The 21,658-nt window shown below is 52.5% G+C and overlaps 1 protein-coding gene across 7 annotated transcripts in view; it reads right to left on the bottom strand.

The window, feature by feature from the left end:
- The window catches only part of CBFA2T3 (CBFA2/RUNX1 partner transcriptional co-repressor 3), a 91,944-nt gene that overhangs the window by 54,404 nt on the left and 15,882 nt on the right, over positions 1–21,658 (bottom strand). For 2 of the 7 annotated variants that reach the window (XM_066242423.1, XM_066242424.1), the window contains exon 1: positions 5,042–5,409. The exons of 4 other annotated variants lie outside the window; for them this stretch is intronic. The gene's annotated coding sequence lies outside the window, so the exon portion shown is untranslated. Of the gene's footprint in view, positions 1–5,041; positions 5,410–6,101; positions 6,236–21,658 lie in introns of those variants that run through there. One more of the 7 variants, XM_066242425.1, reaches the window with a different exon arrangement.

The following is a 21,658-nucleotide window of genomic DNA, read 5'->3' as shown; positions in this document are numbered from 1 at the left end:
TCCCTCTCAACACCTCCCTTCCCTGGTCTGTAAGCGGGACCCACACACCCGGAGGACTTCCTTTTCCTGGTTGCTCCCAGGTCGGGACCATTGGGTGAGAGCTTCCTTGTGAGTCCACATGTCAGCCAGGACCATCAGAGCAGAAACTCTCCTGACCTGCCCTGAGAGGTCCAGGAGCATCTCTTCTCATCCATTCTCCACCTGCCCTGCCCCCACTGTGGACTTTTCTCTGCTCAAGTAAACAGAAGAATGCCCCAGTGCCCGGACATCCTCCCCAAACATCCTCCTGCCACATCCACCACACTCCCAGCCTCAGGGCAGCCAGGGTGGCTCTGAGCACCTCAGCCTCTGGGATGCTGACAGTGTGTGTGGACAGTGAACAGGACGGATGCAGACAGCGAGAGTGTATGGCTGAGCAGCAGAGGGGGCGCTGGTGCCTTGGCAAAGAGACATCTTCCTTATTACGCATCTTTGTTTTCCTTCCAGTGACATCTGGCTCACCGTGAGGTCCCACGAATTACGAAAAGCAGAAGTCTTAACTTCTGTTTTATTGCTGCAGGAAACTGTGCTGCAAACAGTGCAGAGGGGAGCACGTTCTGGTTCTCGCATGTCTGAGGCTCCAGCCCATCCCTGCACCCTGCGTCCTGGGTCTGGCTGTGAACTCAGAAGAAGGAACGAGGCACCAATTATTTATCACTTTCATCATCATAAGTTTCCATCCTCAATGCCAGGTCTCTGCCTGGGTCTTTCCACTGATGCTGTAAGGGCGGCTTCCACTCCAGGAATTTGTTTCCAGACAGCAGAGCCCTGCTTGCATTAGTGTTCTTGGCTAAAGGCGGCCTTCAGAGGCACTTGGGGGCTGGGCCTTCTTCTGCAGCCCCTGTCCTCCATGTGGCCTTATCCAGGCTTCATGTAATGGGGAAGAGGGTCCCAGCCCCAGGGAACTATAGAAGTAGAAACAGGCCTGCTCTTTTTGCCCAAAAGTCTGTGGGCATGACCCCAGGAAGATTTGGAGGTGTGGTTCACTGAAAGCCACAAGCATAAACCAGAAAAAGCCAACAAGCAACTGATTTCTTGCAATACACAGCATGGTGCCCACCCAGCCAGGACCTGGGAGACCCAATCTCCTAGAAGCTCTGACATAGTCCAGAAGAGCCTACCAACCCATCTGAGCTGCCCCCAGTGAGGCCCGACCCTCAAAGGCCACACCCACCAATCATGAGTTTCTAGCCCCCTCCTGCCCCTCCCTCGGATGACACAGTGGCTCCAGGCGTGGGTGCACATCAGATCTCCAGAGGCTCTGTGTAAGCACGTGCCTGTGGGTTCCACACAGACCTTCAGGATTCCGAACTTGGAGCAAGCTCCAGAAGCTTGCCAACCTCCGCACTATGGGAGCCGCAGTGTGGTGCCTGCCCCCCTGCCTCTGGGGAACCTCTCTGGGCCTTAGCATTCCAGTCTGGAAAATGTGACAGCAAGGGTGCCTACCTTCAGGGTTGTTACGAGGTTAAATGAAAGGAAGCATGCCAGCACAGAGCCTAGCACAGTGTTTCTGCTTGTACTGCATTATTACTACTGCACTCCCTGCATGGCATGACATAGGTGTTCATTCACTACCTGCTCAGTGAATGAGCAGTGGATGACAGACACTTCCCAGGGCCAATTCTGTGCAGTAAGTGCAATCATGGCAAGGCCATACTCTTGCATTTACAAGTGACAGAGTCAGGTCACCTCCCACCATCCCCCCCCCCCCCCCCCCCCCCCCGCCTCTCAGGCCTGGGAAGTGACACCAGCTGCCCAGAAGTGGATTCCTATCAATGTGATGCTATGTTTGGATGCCTGTTAAAATAGTCAGATAATGTCCAACGGTTTCTAGAGGGTCCTGAACAACAATGATTACCTCCCAGCTCTGGTGTGTAATGGGAACAGCTTGGGATGGCGCTGGCATTGGGCATCTGTGACCCAGAGAGGGCAGAGGTGTTCTTCCTCCCCCCACCTCAGGTGCCTGAGGCACATCCAGGTGAGAGTTCGACATCTGAGGCATTAACCCCTGTCAGCACCAAGCAGTTAGCAACCTGCCCCTGCAGGTGTAGGAGGAATGCTGACAGGAAGGCCAAGGATGAGGGCAGGAGGGCCTGGGGCAAGGGAGGCCAGCACAGGGGCCAGGGCCAGAAGCCAGGAGGCAGCTTTCACACTGTTGGGAATGGGAGAGGGCAGTCAGAACCCAGTCTTCCTTCCTGAGCCTGATGGGCCTGCCTTTCTCCATGCATCTGTGAAATAGGGAAGGTTCCATCAGTTTTGTGGGTGTCAAGCGGACTCAGACAGTGAGTATGAGTGCTGACCAGGGCTTGTCCAATAGTAGCTGCTCAATAAGGCGCTGACACTTGGCCTGCTGTTATCAGGGACAGATGCAGGCATGGGTCAGAGCAGTGCAGCGGGCCGCTGAGTGCAGAAGGCAATGAGCAGGACAGAGCTGCCCCACAGAAAAGCCAATTCCCTCCCTGAGAGCTCCATTAGTAGAGCACCTACTGTGTACAGCTCTTCACCATACTACAGGGAGATGGTTGCTGAGCCTCTTCCCAGCTTTGGAGTCCTAACACACATGTGTGCACTCACGCACACACTGACTGGGGAGGGAATTCAGATCAGTTTAATTCAACCACCATCTGAGTATCCTGGTGCCATGGGAGGCTGAGGATGAATCAGAGGACCCCACTGATGGAGCCACAGGGGAGGGGGAGGTCACTGATGGAGCCATGGGGTGGGGGAGGTCAGTCTAAAGCACAAGGAAGGTTTCAGGTGGCAGGGAAATGCCTTGCTCAGACCCCACCCTTCCTGCTGCCCGGGGGTGTAGGGGTGTGTTGGGGGGATAATCAGCTGGCTGGCTGGTCCTCTGAGAGGTGGCAGCCCTGCTGGCTTGAATCTTGCAGATTAGTGACCCAGCCTTCCTGCGTCTCCAGATCGTTGCGTAGGAAGGAAAATTAATTTCTTCCAGTCATGCAGAAATGAAAATATGTGGAGCCAAATCAGAGAGATTTCCTGGAGGTGGTAACTCAATTATGCGGATAACCCGGTGACAGAGGAAGAGCGTATGGACCCAAAAGGCCTAGTGGGTGGCCCGAGGCAGCTCCAGAGGGTCCTGGAGGGAGACATCTTGCTGAAATCCTCCAGCCCACCAGCCCTAGCTGGGCTTGTGAGCAAGCTGGTATCACACACGTGACTATCCCTTCCTCCCATCACACACAGATCAAGGCACCACCAGAGAGAGCCGGATTCCACCAGAAAATTGGTCCTAATGTGATGTTCTCCAGCCCTGCATCTGTCTAGTTCCTGGGGAGCACAGAATACCACATCTGTCCCCACTGTTCAAGCTTGTCTTCTTTTTCTCCTTTTCCCTTTCAACATACAAAAGTGGGCTGGCCACACAGCCTCCCAGAGAGCGTGGTTCTTCAGGCACAGCAGCGTTGGCTTCACACAACAGAGCCCTCGGTCTCCTGGACCCAACTGAGTTTTGGGTCTTTCCTCATCCAGAGGACAGAGGACGGGGTGGGGGTAGGGCAAATGACACAGCTAGACCCCAGTGCATGTCACAGCGCCAGCTCTCTATGAACAAACGTGCCCAGGAACTCTGGACGGGACCTTTCTGCCTCTGTCTGTTGCAGAAAGGATGCCAGAGGCTGCCTTGTGTCTGGGACAGGTGAGGGCCCGAGGGTCCCACCCATCTTCCTTCTGCGGTCTCAACCTCAAGAAGTTTCTTGAACCTTGTAGCAACTTGCAAGTGCAATGCTAGGACACAGAATAGCTACCCCCTTTGTCCCCAGCCAACCCCTGTCCTCTGAGGGTGGCTGCCCTGGGAACCTCCTGTTTCTGGGTCTAGGAGAGGAAACACACACCCAGTTAGACATAATGAAGCAGTATCCTGGCCACAGGGTCAAAGACAGGGCCTGACAATTATTCAGATCACCCTACACAGGCACATAAGGTCTCCTCTATTCTCAAAGGAAATATTTCTCTCCGCGGCCTCTGGAACAGGCCTTAAGTCAGTCAGCCTTAGCCCTAATGATGGGAAATACAGTTTTTGAGGGGTGGGGGAGGCAAGGGTCTCCACACCTGCAGGGGTCTGCCCACTACTCAGTAGCTCTCTGGCCCAGCACACACACAGTTCCCAGGGGCCAGAAGGAGGGGACAGCTTGGGGCTGTGTTCAGAGCTCAGTGGCTCACAGTGTGGCTTGCCACCAGTCCCACTGCCTTCTGCTTCACGTAAGCGCATCTAGGGCTGAATTTCCAGCCATCTGTCCCTCCACATCGGCTCACACCTCCCTCCCTGCCGTTTCCACAGCCTGGCTCCCAGCCTGCCCTACACGCAGATGGACGGTTCCCAACGGGTGTGAGCATAATCACTGCCACGGGGCTGCCCCGGAGGCACCGTGGGCTGTCAGGACCCCAGAAAGGCTTTCAGACTTTCTCTTTCATCCAAGTGAGGCAGGACCCCTTGGGTGTGTCTGAGAAGACTTCACCCTAAGATGCCTAACTCCTGACCACCACTGCCTGAATGGCAGGGCTAGGGATCAAAACAACAGGGGGAGGGATAGAGGGAGCTCTGACAACCCTCCTCAGCCAGGCCACTGGCACCTCCATTCCTCCTAGGGTCACTCTCTGCGCCTGCCCCCCCCCCCCCCCCCCCCCCCCCGGTCCTCTGTCACCTGGCCCAGGGCCTTTGTGAGAAAGCCCAGATACGCCAGAGTAGCCTGCAGGACTCTCCACCCTCCAAACGCAATTTCCACCTTAACTTTGACCACACCCCCGGGCAGGTCAAGCTCTCAGTCCACCTGGTGTGTGTGTGTGTGGGGGCATTCAGCCCAAGTGGGTGGGCGCTGAGTGGGTTAGCCCCACCCTGCAGTGGGCTCCAACTTTGCAAAGTGGGGAGGGGGTGCTAGGGACCGCCGGTTCACTCTGCGTGGCTGCAAGAAGACCCCGGGACGGCAGCCGCAGGCGAAGTCGGGGTGACAGCGGCGGCGGCGCGCGGGACGCATGGGGCACTTACGGTCCGCAGGTCCGGCAGACGGAGGCGATCGCACTTTCGCGACCTGGCTCCTGAACTGGTTTTTCCTTCGAACTCGGTACCCGCCTCTGTTAACTTGGGGGCGATCCGCGCGCTGTCTTCTCCCGCCTCACCAGACTCAGGAGCGCCGCGGGGCCGGGGCGCGCGGGGCGGCCGCCTGGGCCATGCCCGGGCTTGGCTCCGGCCTCTCGCTCCGCCCGCCCGGCTGCTCGCGCGGGAACAAAGCGCGAGCGCCGCCCCGGGCGGTCTCTGGCCTCCGCGGCCCGCGCCGGGTCTTGCCGCCGCGCCTTTGGCTCGCGGGCGCCCGGCTCAGGCTGCAGCGCGCTCGCCGGAGTGTCTCACGGGGCCCCGCGGCCCCCGCCCCGCGCGCTCCGCCTCCGCCTCCTGCCCCCCACCGGCGCCGCTGCGCCACCTGCCTCCCTCTCGGCGCCCATCGCACTCGGCTCCGCCCCGGGGCGCCGGCCGCGGGAGAGGGGCCTGGGCTCCGTACGGGGCCGGCTCGGGAGAGGGGCTCCTACCGCTGCCGTCCCCGTCCCCGTCCCCGCCCTGGGGCAGACGTGGACACCAGGGTGCTCCCTGCCAACTCTGCCGGGGGATCCAGGGTGGGCGCAGCCGGCGGCTCCGAGCGCGGCTGCGAGTGTGGGGGCTGCTCCGGCGGATGGGAGTGGGGTGACTGCTGGTGCGCCCGGTGCCGAGTGTGTGCGGAGTAGGGCGCGCGGTGCCGGGAGTGGTGCCGCAGGGTCCTGGGGGAGCGCTTTTCTGTTGTGGGGGAGCGCAGGGTGCAATGGAGAGAAGGATACGCGCTGCCCTGTAGCAGGGGGTGCCGGCGAGGATAGCACTGGGTGCCACGGAGTGTGGATAGCCGAGTGAGTGTGCGGGAGCGCGGGTTGCCGTGGGGGTAGCAGTGTGGATGTCGTGCAGGGAGCTCAGGTGTCGTGCGTGGCTGGCCCCACGCTCGCGCCCACCCTCGCGGGCTCCGCAGGCCGCGCCCCAGGCGGGCGGGCGGGGGCCTGGAGATGAGCGCGTGGCCGCACACACCCACCTCTTGTAGTCGGCGACCGCCTGCCTCGCAGTTTTAGGAGTCGAGGCGTCTGGCGTCCTGGCGGGAGGAGGGCGGGAGACGAGCTGCAGGCACCCCTCCTCCGACCACGGGCCCGCCTGCCGCGTGGCCCGGGAAGGGCCGGGTCGCCTCCACGCTCTACCGGCAGGGGGCGCCCTCCCTCCGCCGCCTGCCGGGGTCCGCTTGCCCCACGAGCGAGGTCTGAGTGTTAACCAAGGCAAAAATGCAGGAAGCGCAGAATCCCGCGCTCTGGGGCCTCTGTGGGCCTCGGCAACTGCACGTGCTTTACTCTGATTTGCATATCATTCATTTACTGCCAACCCTCAGGAATGCCCCAGGTGGCTGCCCTGGGCCTCTTGCACCCCACTTCGCTCTTCTTCTCTCCCCCCCACCCCACTTCTCCATTCCCATCTGCTTTACCTCTTTACCTTAAGTGCTTTGTGGTATATATCTGATGCATTTGCCCAGTTAATACATTTTAGTAAAATCGATGTCTTTTTCTTCCCTTCCTCCCCCAAACCACACACATTTTATTTCTTAGAAGCAAGCTGGGGTCCCAGGGTCATGGTTTTAGGAGACAGAGGGGCCAGAACTTCAGAACAGCAGGGCCCTGATTTGCATCTCATTTGGCATAAATCTGCATGTGAAGGTCTAAGGTCCCGGATTCTCAAGTATAAAAAATAAAGCAATATGCCAAAAAATGTCCCTTCCAGGTTTACTCCATGGGGCTGATTCTCCCTAACTCTTGGCCTCTCCTTGACTGCGCTCTGCCCACCAGAGCTGAGCAGGGCAGATTAAGCCACCAGAAAAGGACTGAAGGCCGGAGAGGGGAGGACTGCTCCTGCCCCATCCTCCTGTGGCCACTCCCAGGGGCACTGGGTAGGGGTCTGGTCAACTGAGTCATCAAGTAGTCACTGGCCCCCCACCAGTCTCTTTACATCCTGGGCTCTGTCCTTGTAGCAATAATAGCGGGCATGGTGAAACACAAATGTCTGGCGTCTGCTATTTCCATGGCTTTCAGAATGTGCTTCAGTGTGGATCTTGAGCCCATTTCACAGAATGTGGATCTAAAAGTGGTGGTCATGTTGCTTAAGGCCACAGATTTTATGCACCAATATTTATTGATGCTGAATCCCTTCATGGACTGAGATAGCGTTGATTTTAAGGTGCACCAGTATTTTATGGGCCACTAAGAAATGAGAACATTTTGTTATAATCCATAGATGCCTCTAGATTTCAGAGATGTTAGCAGGCAAAAAAGTGGGCCAAGTGGGGCAATGAGCAGTGGACAGAGAGCCTGAAGTAGCCTCAGGGGTCTCTCAGCTGGGTAGGGAGGTAAGTACCTCCCCAAACAACCACTGAATTCACATGGAGCATTAGCTGAAGCTGGACTCAACCTGGGCCTGGGATCTCCGGCAACATGACCCCTACAGACAACACATCATTGTCTCAGTTCTTTGTGCTAAATTACTGATTGCAATGCTGATTGGAGCAGGGTGCTGAAAAGCATTTGAGACATGACAGATCTCGAAATAATGAAAATAAAACTGCCATCATCAGAGGCTCTAGGTCAGTCTGAAGAGGAGAGGCTACCTCGTTCCCAACTGTGGCTGGTGGTAAGAAAGACTCCAGCAGAGGTAGAGCTTCTTCCTGTGCTGTGACTGGATGGACCAGTGACAGTCTCAAAGAGTCATGACAGTAGCTGTCGGCATGGAGGAGGATTTGCTAGAGGCTGACACTGAGCTGAGCACTGTCTCTGCACTTTCCCACTTTTCACCAATCTGCCAGGCAGATGCTACTGGGACCCCCATTTTACAGGTGGAGGGACTGAAGCTCTGACAGGTTGCACAATTCGTCCACAGCAACAACGCCTACATGGGTGGAGGTTGAGTACCATGCAGCCTTCTCACCAACTTGGTCTCCCTGTTGTCTCCCATGGATTGGTTTCTCACATTAGAAATGGCCTACTCACAATTCCTGGGCACTGTGAGATGACATTTAAGGAGAAAAACCTCATCCCTGTCCAAAAGACATGCAGTCTGGTGAGCAAAGCAAAACTCACCTACCAGGAAACCCAATCATGGGCAAGTCAGAGCCAAGGCAACATGCCACCCTAAAGTACTGGACAGAGGGGCACAGAACAGGAGGGCTGCAGCAGAGAACAGTGGAGTTGGGTGTAAGAGTGCCCCTGTGCAGCCCCAATGTGCCAGTGTCTATAGTGGCAGGATCCAAGTCACTTAGAAGAAACCACCTTTCTGTCCTTCTGGGTTGTGACCTCCCCAGGTGAAGCCAGCTCTCCACCAGCCCCCTCCTCAACCCTCTGGGGAGGGAACTTCTGCTCTGCAAAAGACACTATTAAGAAAATGAAGAAACAAGCTATAGACTGGGAGAAAATATTTTCAAAATACATATCTGATAAAAGACTGTTATCTAAAATATACAAAGAACTCTTAAAACTCAGCAATAAGAAAACAAATAAGCCAATTAAAAAACGAGCAAACGATCTAAGCAGACACCTCAACCAAGAAGATATACAGATGGCAAATAAGCACATGAAAAGATGCTCAACATCATATATCATCAGGGAAATGCAAATTAAAGCAAGATATCACTGTATACCTCTTAAAATCACCGAAATCCAGAACACTAATAACACCAAATGCTGGTGAGGATGTGGAAAACTCTCAATTTATTGCTGGTGGGATGCAAAATTTGCGCTGCCACTTTGGAAAACAGTTTGGCCGTTTCTTAAAAAAAAAAAAGAAACATGTTCCTACCATATGATTCAGCAATCATGTCACTTGGTATTTACCCAAAAGATTGAAAACTTATGTCTACACACAAATCTGCACACGGGTGTTTATTGCCCAAACTTGGAAAAAACTGAAAAGTCCTTCCAAAGGTGAAGAGATAAACAAAATGTGCTCCATAGACAATGGAATATTATTTATCAATAAAGAGAATGAGCTATCAAGACATGAAAAGACCTGGAGGAAACTTAAGTGCATGTTGCAAGTAAAGAAACCAGACTGAAAAGGCTTCAGACTGTATGATTACAACTCTATGACATTCTGGAAAAGGCAACACTATCGAGACAGTAAAAAGATCAGTGGTTGCCAGAGATTGGGGGGGGAGGGATGAGTAGATGGAGCACAGAGGGTGTTTAGGGCAGTGAAACTACTCTCTGTATGACACTATAATGGTAGATACATGTCATTATACATTTGTCCAAAACCATTCTATAATGCACAACACCAAGAGTGAACCTAATGTACACCCTGGACTTTAGTTAATAATAATGTATCGGTTTTGGCTCATTAATTGTAACAAGTTGTCACACCAATGAAAGATGTTAATAAATAGAGGGAACTGGGGGGATGGTGATATTTGGGAACTCTGATTTCTGCTCAATTTTCCTATAAACTCAAAACTACTCTAAAAAACTAATCATATTAAAATAAAAACAGCAGCCAAAGAAAAAGAGATATTAATGACATTTTAAAGGGTGTGAGCAGCTGAGAAAACATACATGGATAGCCTGCTTAACCCCTGAATTATCACACAGCTCCTTTTTCTCGTAATGCATATTTCTATCTGACCCAACAGAATGTTATCCTAATATATTTTCAGTTTGAAAGTTTTTTGATTCCCCTATTACACAAAACTATGTAAATAAATTAGAATGTCAAGATTTAAACCTTTTCTTGTGTAAAAATTTGTCTTCTGGATTAGATTATCATTACAATTATCAGTAGTATGCAGCTGATACAAATAATGTGAATTTGTATACATTTTGAGAATTATTATATAAAAAGTATATTTTTTATTGTAAATACCTCTTCTATAAAGAGGGATGAGGCTTTTTTTTTTTGAGTAGTTTGTATATATGTACATGAACATTACTTATTGCCAGGAAAACACAGGGTTGAACATTAATTCCATTCCTAGAGTGGGTTTTTAATGTGAAGCCCGAGAAACCTCAATCACATAAATAAATCAGGATGAAAGGCTGCTGTGCTCTAGTGACATCACTGTGGCCTCCTTCTGACAGTTAGATGCCCTGAACCACAAGGTGACCAGTCATAAAAATGATTTTGAATGACTATCGGCTGACAAGTTCATAGTCTCCCTTCAATTTTGTTGCAAGCAAAGCCTGGAATTTGCCAGAATTGCTAACAGATGTGTTTGCTGCAATCGTAGGGGTGAGGCACCATCACTGGGCCCAAGCCTTCTTTTGGTAAGTGAGAGGGGTGACTATATAAAGGACACTGGGAAAGGGGATAATGCTTAGGCTCAAGTGTGCGGGGGCGTCCCGCTCTGGCCAACAGGTGTGGACAGCAGATTCCAGGGCTTTAGGTTGACTATGAAGAGAAAGAAACCGAAAGCAGAGGAAACCCTGGCTCTAGCCAGGAAGCTTCCTGCCCTCAGGAGCATCTCTTGGCCTTCTCTCCGGGCCCCATGCCAGAGACTGGCCCAATGGGGATCCAGGGTATAGCCCCTTATACAGAAGGGGAGGTTCACCCAGAGCCCAGGCAGAGACACACCGGGAAGGCCACATGGAAGGCCATGGGATCAGCCTGTCTTCTTGGCATCAAGGCAGCAGCATAAAGTTGTGCAGGAAGCACACTGCCCCGGCCAATGAGGCAGGTGCAGCAGCATTGGGGGCAACAGCACCCTCCTCTGTGCACACAAAGATGGCTCATCCTGTCAACAAGGAACCCGCTGTCAGACTCATCTGAAATGCCTTCTTGGGGTGTCCACAAGGAGCCCTGCCTGCCTGGGCCCTGGTGAGAATGGCCCACCACCCTACCTTGCACTACATCCCTCTTCTTCCTTGCAAGCACAACCCTCAATTGGTTTAGGACAGAGGTCTTCATTTCTCCCCAATTCAGCCACTCTAGGACGTCACCGAGCCCTAGACCCAGCCGGCCAGCACCCATGCTCCTGCCTGTTCAGAAAGAAGCTCATTTTTTTGCTGGCAAATGGCTCAGGTGTGAGGGAGGAGCTTCTGGGGACTTCCCTACCTCCCACATGCAGGAAGGAAACTGCAGCCTCCTGAACTGAGTGTCTGGAAGTGACCCTGAACTTGTCTCTGCCTTGTGGCTACCACCCTGAGGATGATGCTGTCTTTGGGGAGGACACAGACCGAAAGAGGTTCCTCAGAGTGCTGATCAAGCTACTGAGTCAGTCAACGTTGAAACCCACACTACTTCTGGACTTGCTATTTTGATAATAAATTTTGTTATTAGTCAATATGGTTTTAGCTGAGTCTTCTGTCTCTTGCCACCAAAAGCACCCTGTCACTATGCCTTCCTTGATCTCGGTCATCTGAGGACCACCGTGACTTATCATCACTCTTGATGTACAGTGTCTCCAATTTTAATACACAGACTGTGAAATGAAGACTCTTACAGGATCAGAACTAGGGTGGCAAGTGCTCAGGAGCAAAAATTTAAGGAGGCACCAAAGAACTCGGTGTTTGTCAAAAATCCCATTTTAACCCAAATATTAAAATTTTGCAACCAATGACAAAAACTCATGATGAGCAAAATATCAAAACTTTAAATGAAGATCAGATTTCCATTACAGATTTCTCCCTTAGGGTAAGGATCCACATGGCTCAGCCTGGCCCTGCCAGCAACTTTTCCTGGGAGGGGATTAAAGGCCTGGCAGGACCAGGAATCTGCCTCTTACAATCAATCATCAGCCTGCCTTTTTCCTGCGGTGATTCTGGGTGGTTTAAGGCCACACAGTTTGGGAAATAGGATCCCAAAGCAACTTTCAAGCCATTCACGGGCAGGGTTCCCCTCCTTATCACGCCAACCATGCAGGTGGGCTAAACGCCTACCTGTATTCTGAGAATGAGTAACAGGCTCTAGGATGCAAAAATGCCTTGTCCCAGGGCAGGTGGCAAATATGTGGCTGGCTGCTGTCTTCCTTGGTTAATTCAGAGGTGGACATAGCTACAGCCAGTAGGTGCCTAGTGGGTGCTGCCACAAAGCCCAGGCAGGGGAGTGGGAGTGGGACCAGAAGGGAGGGGACCAACAAAGGGACCTCATCAACCTAGGGCTCCTGGAGCTCCATCCTCTGGGGATTCTGGGAGATCCTGGAAAAGTCCTCAGAGCTATCACCAGAGAGGCTGGAGGAAGCATATTTATACAGCAGCTCCTGTCCCACCAGACGCTCACTCCCTGCCTGCTTCCTCCTATGCAGTGACCAAGGAGAACCATGAGGAGGGCAGAGGGGCAGGTGGCCAGGAACCAGAGGGTGTGCACCAAAGCGGGGGCCTGGTGTGTGTCCAGGGACTGAGGATGTGGTTGTGTATGGGGACAGCTGGCACCAGCAGTGCCTGGGCAGACCAGAAGAGACCCCTGATTCCTCCGTGGGGCTCCTTCCACCTAACCCAGCATGCCTCAGGATCCTGGAATCCTGGGAGATGCTTCTGGGGTTCCCAACCATTTGATTCCAGGTCCTTTGTTTTTAGTTATGCCGAAGCTTTAGTTAGGAACACCAAATAAAGAATCAGGATGGTGGTCACGTTGCGAGAATTGTGAAGTCAAGTTCTCCTGGCAAAGTCATCAATTATTGTGTGTGCGAACCAGGCAGCTAAAACCCTCATTCCACGCTGGGCCAAATGCAGCCTCCAGCCAGGCAGCCTCAGAGAGGGAGCTTTCCTGTGTGAAGCAGCCACCTGCCATCTCCCACATGTGCAGGTGTGGTGCTAGGTGCTCTTAAACACTCTCTCATTCAAACCCTGAGTCAAACCTGGTGGCATATTATAAACAGGTAAGGGACCGAAGGCCAAGAGACCCAGGACTTGCAGGGAGGAGGCGGTGCTAGAATAGAGGCAACTCTGCCCAGGACTGTAGCCCACACCTCTTTATGCTGCACAGCTGCCCGCCCTACCCCGCTCCTTCCCCCATTACCTGGCCAGTCACCCCTGCCAAGCCAGCCCATTCACACCATGGGTGACAGTCACAGGAAGGAGGCCATGGAAGGGCAGCCTGTCTCCCTTCCAGAGGGCAGAAAGGAAGCAAGCACAAGGGGCTGGGAGCTGCTGCAGAGGGGCCGGAAGGTGGGCGTCAGTGCTCTGTACGGTGACCCTGTTCACAGCCGGTGACCCTGTTCACAGCCGCAGCAGTGCCAGCTCAACCCCAGGCTGCTCTCGCCTGCAGGACTGGACACTTTCACTGAAGCACAGCGTTCTCCCATCCAAGTACTAACCAGGCCCGACCCTGCTTAGCTTCCGAGATCAGACGAGATCGGGCGCGTTCAGGGTGGTATGGCCGTAGACAACACAGCGTTCTCTACACCCCTGCACTCCTGGTGGCGTTCTCACCCCCACATCTCCTGAGGGATTCTGGATGAAGTTAGAGAAGGAAGGTTTTCACAGACTTATCACCTAGGAACTGTCCCGAATCACAAGGTGTGGCAAAACATTGAGCCTCACTGGTTCAAAGGACCCTGGGCTAAATAATCAGATAGTGTTTCTCAAGTATAGAAAAGGCTAAATTTAAAAATGAAGATATCCAGTGTGGGTGATGGTGTGGGGAAACAGGCTGCAGGAATGTTCATCGGTATCATTTCCTCACTAGGCATTCCAGCAATAGTTATAAAGAGCTGTGCACCAAATGCAGCAATTTCTATACTCACATTTATCTACAGAGGGTGTTTTTTTTTTTTATATAAACAGCACTGTGTAACAATGAAATTAGAAATGATACAAACGTTCACCTGAAAGCTGCAGTTGGATAAATCCTAGTACCTCTGTGGAACACCATCCCTCTGTTTAGCAAGGGAGTGCAGCGGGATATGCTCATATTCTGTCACCAGATGAGGAGTAAGGAACAAATCCGTGCAGAGTTGGAGGCTCCAGAAGGGTCAGGTAGGAATGCCCAGCTGCCCAAGGGCCCTGCGAGTAGCTGACTTTGCCCCCAATCCCCGCCACTTCCTGCTTCTCTAATTCTCTGATATTTTTTCTAGAAAGGAGCACTGTTGTTTCTGTGGCAGTAGGCAGCCTCATTCACTTATTTACTCCTCATTTCTCTCACTTTCTCAACCTGACTGGAAGTAAGTTACTGAAGCTTTCCGAGCCTCGGTTTCCTCTGTAAGATGGGAACAATAATTGCTGACCGGCTCCCACATTCTGTGTGGCCCAAAGACCAGCACTGAGTTCTCTCTTAATCTATTTTGTAAAATTTCAACTAGGCTACGCAATGGAAAACACCCTCCAGGAAAACTAACCACCGTGTACATGTAAAAGAGCATGTCAACAAGACCTGGGTGGCTGGTGGCATTTAAAATCACGGGAGAAGCAGGCACTCTCCCATAGATGCTGTCAGGACAGTGTGCCTTTCCATTTTGGAAAAAACACAACAAAACACAACTCTTATATGTATATTCCTCACTTCACTTGGAAAAATAAACTCCACTGGTATTAAAAAAATAAAATGCAAAAAATAAAACAAAGTATTAGAAGAAATACAGGGCACCATATAATATACATTAATAATAAAGGAAACTCAGAAACCTGGAGGGAAAAAATGGATAGATTTGGCTATATAAACATTAACATTGTGTATCAAAGAGGTCATAAATAAGCCAAAAAATATAGGGGGCAGGCTGGGAGAGGATATCAGCAATATGTATAACAAAGGACTAATAGCACTATATACAAAAACTGCTACAAAGAAGAAAATTATAAACATATAAGATAAAAATGGGCAAATTGTATAAATAGGTATTTCCCACAAGGAGAAGCACAAAAGAAACTATAAACTTTCACTTTTAGGGTTTTCCTCCCAAACTTCCCCTAAGAGCCATTGATTAGAGTTGGGTCACATTTTGCCAGGTCTGACGATAATAAAACAGAACTAGTAGTTAGTTTTCTGGTGCTCTCACTGGTGCCAGAACATCACCTGCCTGATAGTCCACCTGCATTTCCCTCAGGGCCTTTGCACAGGCTGTGCCCTCCAACAGGGATATCCTCCCAGCCCTTTGCTGCAGGCTCAGAGAGGTTGGGAACCCTCTCATTGAGCTGGATTGTGGGACCTGCCTTTCCTTCATTGCACTTCTAGCGTATTTATCCATGGTTTGTTTGTTCACTATTTCTTTCTTCCCCAGGCAGGGCACGCCTGTCTGTTTACCATCATGTCCTCACGGCCTCACGCGTAGTACACTCTCAATGAGTGTTCAGTGACTGTGTCATCTCATTTAATCTCCATGTAACTCTCTGAGAGGTATCACTATTCTTGTTTTTTTTTTTTTTAATTTTTATTTATTTATTTTAGTGAGGAGGGAGAGAGAGAGAAGGTGGGGTTAGAAACAGAAAGCATCAACTCCCACATGTGCCTTGACCAAGCAAGCCTGGGGTTTCGGTCAGGTGACCTCAGTGTTCCAGGTCGATCCCCCTTCCACTGTGCCACCACAGGTCAGGCCACTATTCTTGTTTTGTTTTATTTTCACTTTTCCTTTTAGCTAAATATTTGGATTTTTCTATAAGTATTTTTGTTTGTTTTATTTTTACTTTTTTAAATAAGAAAAATAGCAGCTCATTTTAAAAGCACACATGCAGTATGTAATTGGCCAGTGCCAGGCCTGCACTTCTCAACTGCTGCTCAGGTCACAGGCCTGCCCACCCCCCTACCTTCACCCCCTTTCCGGCCCCAGGGCTCAGAAGGCTTGGTGGTAGGGCTTGTAGCTCACCCCTCATAGCCCTGGTGATTGGGCCAAACAAAGGGCATGTGATCCAAGCTGGGCCAAGTACAATCCTTCTGGAATTTTTTAAAACTGGAACAGAGGAGCTTTCTCTCTTCTCTGCTGGGAGGCAGGCCTAGCACTGCCTGGGGTCATCTGTTTGGCCAGAGCCAGAGGGTGTTCCCTGAGCACCCGGGCTGGACCTGGAGGGCCCTGAGGCAGTCTCATCCTGCCCCTGCTGGAGCCTGTTACTTGCACTAACACATTTTTGGGTCCTGGGTCCTGCCTGCGCTCTCCAGAGGGGGTGGGGGAAAGTAGGGGGGTGTTGGGAGGTGTTCTGTCACCTTCCACCAGACTTCCTGACTGATACACACCTCGCCCTGGCAGCCCTGTTGTGCCCACTGAGCACTGCCCCGCAGCTGCTGCAGGTTGCTGAGCTCCCGGAGTGTGAGCAATAAGAACAGGCCTGCCTGCTGCGGTGCCAAGGTGGAGGAGGTCCATTTGTCAGCCTGAGACCTGGGCAGGCCCCGGGATGGATGATCTCCAAGCCCACATACATCTCCCTCTCCGACAGGGCTGTTTATTATCTCTTGAGCCGGGATGCCCTCCAGTCCTTCTGCAGGACACCTGGAGAGCTTCCCACAAGATGAATCTGGTCCTGTCACTCCACCTGAGATAAAGTCTCTCTTGGCCTTGCTGCCTCTCCGATGCGGCTCCACTCCCTCTGGTGCTTACGCAACTGACTCTGAAACACCCTGCCTGCAAGCTCCTCCCAGCGCTGCTGAGACAACCAATCACAGCCACTCCTGGGTTCTCCCTAGAAGTGGGTGGCCCCTGATGCTAGGGCTCTGGCTTCCTCACCCCCATTGTGTTCTGGGGTACAAAGAATCCAGAACCTACACAGGGCTCTCTCAAGTTCACCTTGCTGTGCTTGCTGTTGAATGAGTGGCTGAGGGAACGAATGATCATCCTTGCCCCCAAAGAAAAACCCACCTCTTCCTCATTTGTCTATCAGATATTCCCACAAAAATGCTCCTGCTCCAGGGGCAACAACAGAGGATGAGGAAGCAGAGCAGGAAATGTGTGCTGGTGGTGGGCTCCCTGGATCCATCCCCCTGTCCACCCTGTCCCTCAGTCTGTCCACAGTGTATTCAGGGCACCACCACTGTCCTCAGTCAGTGACCCTCAACACAGGACACAGAGAAGGAAAGATGGTGCCAGTGGATCGGAGGGTGGAGGGGCTTGTCATACAGGGGAGGAGGTCCCTGAGCCTGCCAGGTAAAACAGCTGATTTCACAAATGGGGAAGCTGAGCCTCAGACGGGGAAGGTCTGTGTTCAGGGAAGAGGTCTCTGCTCCCTCCCCCTGGTCCCTGTGTCTCAATCTACCAGGAGTGCCACTGCAGGTTCCCAAAGGCCTTTTCTTACTCAGAGGCCTGAACTTGTTCAGGGAAGCAGAAGCCCATCCCGCAGAGAGTCTGACCTGTGGGACCAGGGGGTCCCTTGCTTTCCCATCCACCCATCTGCTTCCCAGGTGCAGCCAGGAAAGCTGTTTTCTTGATAGAAGAGGCTGGCTATGAATGGCAAGGGCCCCTCCTCCCCTTCTCCTTGCCCTGCCTGGGCACCCGCAAGACAATGAGTGGCAAAAAAGACCAGAAGCAAGCCCTGGGCCCTCAAAGTCACGTACTCCCAGCTGATGAACTGCCACACCTTACTTCTGCTTCCTGCCTCATGTTCCTGGTCCAGACAGTGCCTGGGGATTAATAAAATGAATTAGTGCATGAAGAGCTGATTCAGTGCACCCAGCGTCCTCCCAGGAAGACAAGCCATGGATCCTGCCCTTGAGAAGCTGCGCTCAGTGGCTAACAGATTTCTGGAAAGACCTGGAAGCCAAGCAAGAGCATCAGGGGAGGATCTGAACTAGGGTGGGCCATGGGCAGGGAGCTCCTGGCAGGGAGGGCGGGTGCAAGTAAGGGGCTCACCTGGGGAGCAGGGAAGGGGCAGTGATGGGGTGAGTTTCTCTGTTCTTGGGTTGTGTATGAGATATCTGGGTGGCAAAGCACTTTTCCTCACTATTCAGTGCCCAGGGGTTGGAATTTCTGCCCATTAAAGCCATAATTTACTCCTGGGAAAATAAACATTTGGGTTTGTTTTTGCTGTGACTAAATCTCATGAATCTTTTTTTTTTTTTTGTATTTTTCTGAAGTTGGAAACCGGAAGGCAGTCAGACAGACTCCCGCATGCGCCCGACCGGGATCCACCCGGCATACCCACCAGGAGGCGATGCTCTGCCCATCTGGGCATTGCTCTGTTGCAACCAGAGGCATTCTAGCACCTGAGGCAGAGGCCATAGAGCCATCCTCAGCGCCTGGGCCAACTTTGCTCCAATGGAGCCTTGGCTGCGGGAGGGGAAGAGAGAGACAGAGAGGAAAGAGAGGGGGAGGGGTGGAGAAGCAGATTGGCGCTTCTCCTGTGTGCCCTGGCCAGGAATCGAACCTGGGACTCCTGCACGCCAGGCCGATGCTCTACCACTGAGCCATCTGGCCAGGGCCTCATGAATCTTAAATAAAGTCTCTGGGTTCCCTCGAGGGGACCAGCTCCCACCCTTGCTCTGGCCTTTGGGACCTTGTAGGCCCCAGTACCTCTCCAAGCCTCAGTCCCTGTGCGTCACACAGGAAAATGGGCACCCCCTCACCTGCTAACAGTGCATAGACAGCACTGGGGCGGGGGAGATGTGGTTCGGGGTGCCCAGATTGTATGGTGTGCCTCTTCTTCTGGCCACAGGGTATGCTCCTGACCAGACAGGACCCTTGAGAGGGCATCTTTATTCTGGCTTCCTTGGGGCTGGCTAGGAACACCTGGGCCCTTCCTGGGTTCAGTACTGAGCGTGAAGAGCTTTCCTTTTCCTGAGCTGCTGAGCCAGGGAGATTATGATTGGGGCTGCCAGTGGTGCCTGCCTGTCATGGAGCTAGCGCTGGTTGGAGGAACTGAGCCTGCAGGGGAATGGGAGATTAGCAGCACCGAGAGGCGTCCAGCGCTGCACACATCGGCAAGGCTCTTTTTCATCTTCTGAACTAAGCAGTCTTGTTCCTTAGTGATTCTTATGTGTACTGTCCCTTGGACATGCCTGAGTGTGGTCACAGCCACTTACAGGCGCCATGAACCACCATGACAGGGTTCCCATTTATCAGGATGACCCCCCTTCCATCACAACAACATCCCAGTCAAGGGTCATCTTGTGGCACCCCCTTAGCCACCGCTGACAGGCCAGGCCAGCACAGTATACTGTCCCCTTGGAATTTGGGGAGGGGGCTCTGGGATGTCAGCCATGTGGCTCTGTGTGTCAGCCCCCCCCCAACACACCTCTGTACCAGGGCAGGGCTCCCTGGGTCCCCTGCTGGCGGCAAACTCAATACTTGCTAAAAGGCTAGGACAGAATTTAGACAGCAGTGCTGTGCACACAGTGCCAACTTGCATGTCTCATTATCCCTTGCAGCCCAGGGAGGGTGGTGGCAAAGGTGACAGCCAGCACCAGTGTGTCATCTCCCACCTGTGCAGAGCACTTCACCTGCATTCCCACTCTGAATCCTCACACCTGTCTTTTGTGGCTGTTCTTATTGTCGCCATTATATAACTTGCAAACCAAGACCAAGAGAAGGGTGGTAACACCCCCCCCCAAACACACAGCATGTGGGCAGTGGGGCTGGTGCCACACCCAGGCTGCCCCACTCTCCCATCTGAGCAAAAACGGCACAGTCCAAACAATGGAGGATGACAGCCAGAAAAAAGACTGAAGTCTTGACACACACACTACAATGTGGATGAACCTTGAAAACATCATGCTGAGTATGAGTTAGACACAAAGCCATATGATCCAATTTATGTGAAATGTCTAGAACAGGCAAATCCAGAGACAGACAGTAGATCTGTGGTTGCTCAAGGCTGGGGGTGACTTCTGAGGGTTATATGGTTTCTTTTAAAGGAGATGAAAATGTTCTAAAATTAGATCGTGATGCTGCATGCACAGCTCTGACTATACTAAAAACGACTGAAATTGTACACGTTAAGTGGGTGAATTGTATGCTGTGTGAGTTATCTCAAAAAAGCAGTTTTAAAATCAAAGTAGACCTAGAACTAAAGTGCCTCTGAACTGCACGCACTTTCCCTTGCTCAGCAGGAGCAGCGAGAAGGGATGGAGCAGCTGGGGGAGGGGAGGGAGGGTCGCGGGGCGGGGCCCTGGGTGCAGGCAGCAGTGCCTTACTGAGGCTCCGACCCGGACCCGAGTCCCAGGAACCACAGCAACGGCTCCTGTCCGCCTGTCCCGAGAGAAAAGGGCAGGCCATGTGGGGAAGAAGACCTAAAATAACTAAGAACCTGAAACTCCAGGGAGAAGTTGAGGGTGGTGTGGTTGCCTTGAATGGGGAACTCCTCATGGAGGGGAAAGGAGAAGTTTTATTTGGGAGGATGTTAGGTTAAGCCAGGAGGGGATAGCGATGGGGATGGAGGGGGAAAGATTTTACACATGCCAGCACTCAAGTTCTCAACCTCCTTGGGCACCACATGCTGGTTTGTTCGAGGAAAAACCCTGATAGTGTAGAGGAAAGATCGCCATTTCTTCAATGCAGGGGGTGGAGGGGAGTCTGAGGCCAGGGGCAGCTGGAGAGTCTAGCTCCATCGCCTTTCAGTGGCCTGCTTTGGCCTTTGGAAGGGGTGCAAACTCATTCCCAGGGATTCAGGGGCCCCGGGCTCCAGTGTACTGGTCAGAGCTGGCTCTGTTGACCTTCCTGCAGACTACAGGCCACTTAGAGAATTACTCTCTGAGCCCCTGCCCACTGTGAGCTGAGTGCCTGGCTGTGCCAGGCAGCACCCAGGGCTGGAGAGCTAAGGTGAGCGGAGTGAAAGAAACCTTGCCTCATGGTGTTCATGGTCACCAAGCATTCAAGCTCAGCAGGACTGGAGCAGACCGTTTCCATTGACAAAGGGGTTGGGTCCATTCACAGAACTGCTTACTTGCAGCTGCTCCAGGGCAGGCTGTGTGCCAGGTGCCAAGGGTGCCAACCTGTAGGATGGATACCACCCTGCTCTGATAGGTGGGGGGAATAGTCACACATATAGTCACACTGGTGGGCAGGTGAAGACAAAGGCAGGAGGAGGTGGCATGGGGTGTGACACTCCATTAAAGATGAGTGACTGGAAAGAAGGTTCTAGAAGTTAATCAACACCATGCTGTGCTTGTCAGAGAAGCCGAGAAGGACCAAGATGGAGGGAAAGAGCAAGATGAAGGAGAGAGAAGTTGGGAGAGAAGGGCCCCAGGGGAGCACCTGGTTCTCTTTTTCCTTCCTGGCAGCTTGGAGAGATAAGGGAGAGAAAACTGGAAAAGAGATACTATGGTGTCCACTCACCCCCCACCCAGGGCGGGAAGGCTGGATTTGTGTCTAAAGGATTAAAACTCCAGGGGAAACAAGTCTGCTACCCCCTTAGATGATATTCAATAGAAACCTGCAGAGAAAGATGAGACACTTCAGGGAAGAGCCTGGGGATCCCAGGTCACTGCTCCAACTCCCCACTTTCTCAGGACGGCCATTGAGATAAAAAGTGGTGTAATAATGACTCCTGGGCACAGGGGCCACGGGCAGTGTGATCTCTTCTCATCCCCAAGTTCAGTGAGGACTGCCGTTTGTCAGATGGTCTCGTAATGCCACCTGCTCTACTGACTCCACGGGGCCACTGCTGGGTTGATGGGGTCATGGACGTAGGGCTGTTTGAAGACAGCTGACATGTGAAATTAGTAACCAGAAAGTCCTGGTGTGGGAAGGGCCTTTGAAATGGGGACTGGGGCCCTGGC

The sequence above is a fragment of the Saccopteryx bilineata genome, chromosome 9 (assembly GCF_036850765.1).
Source record: "Saccopteryx bilineata isolate mSacBil1 chromosome 9, mSacBil1_pri_phased_curated, whole genome shotgun sequence".
NCBI lineage: Eukaryota > Metazoa > Chordata > Mammalia > Chiroptera > Emballonuridae > Saccopteryx > Saccopteryx bilineata.
This window is presented reverse-complemented; position numbering and strand designations above follow the sequence as displayed.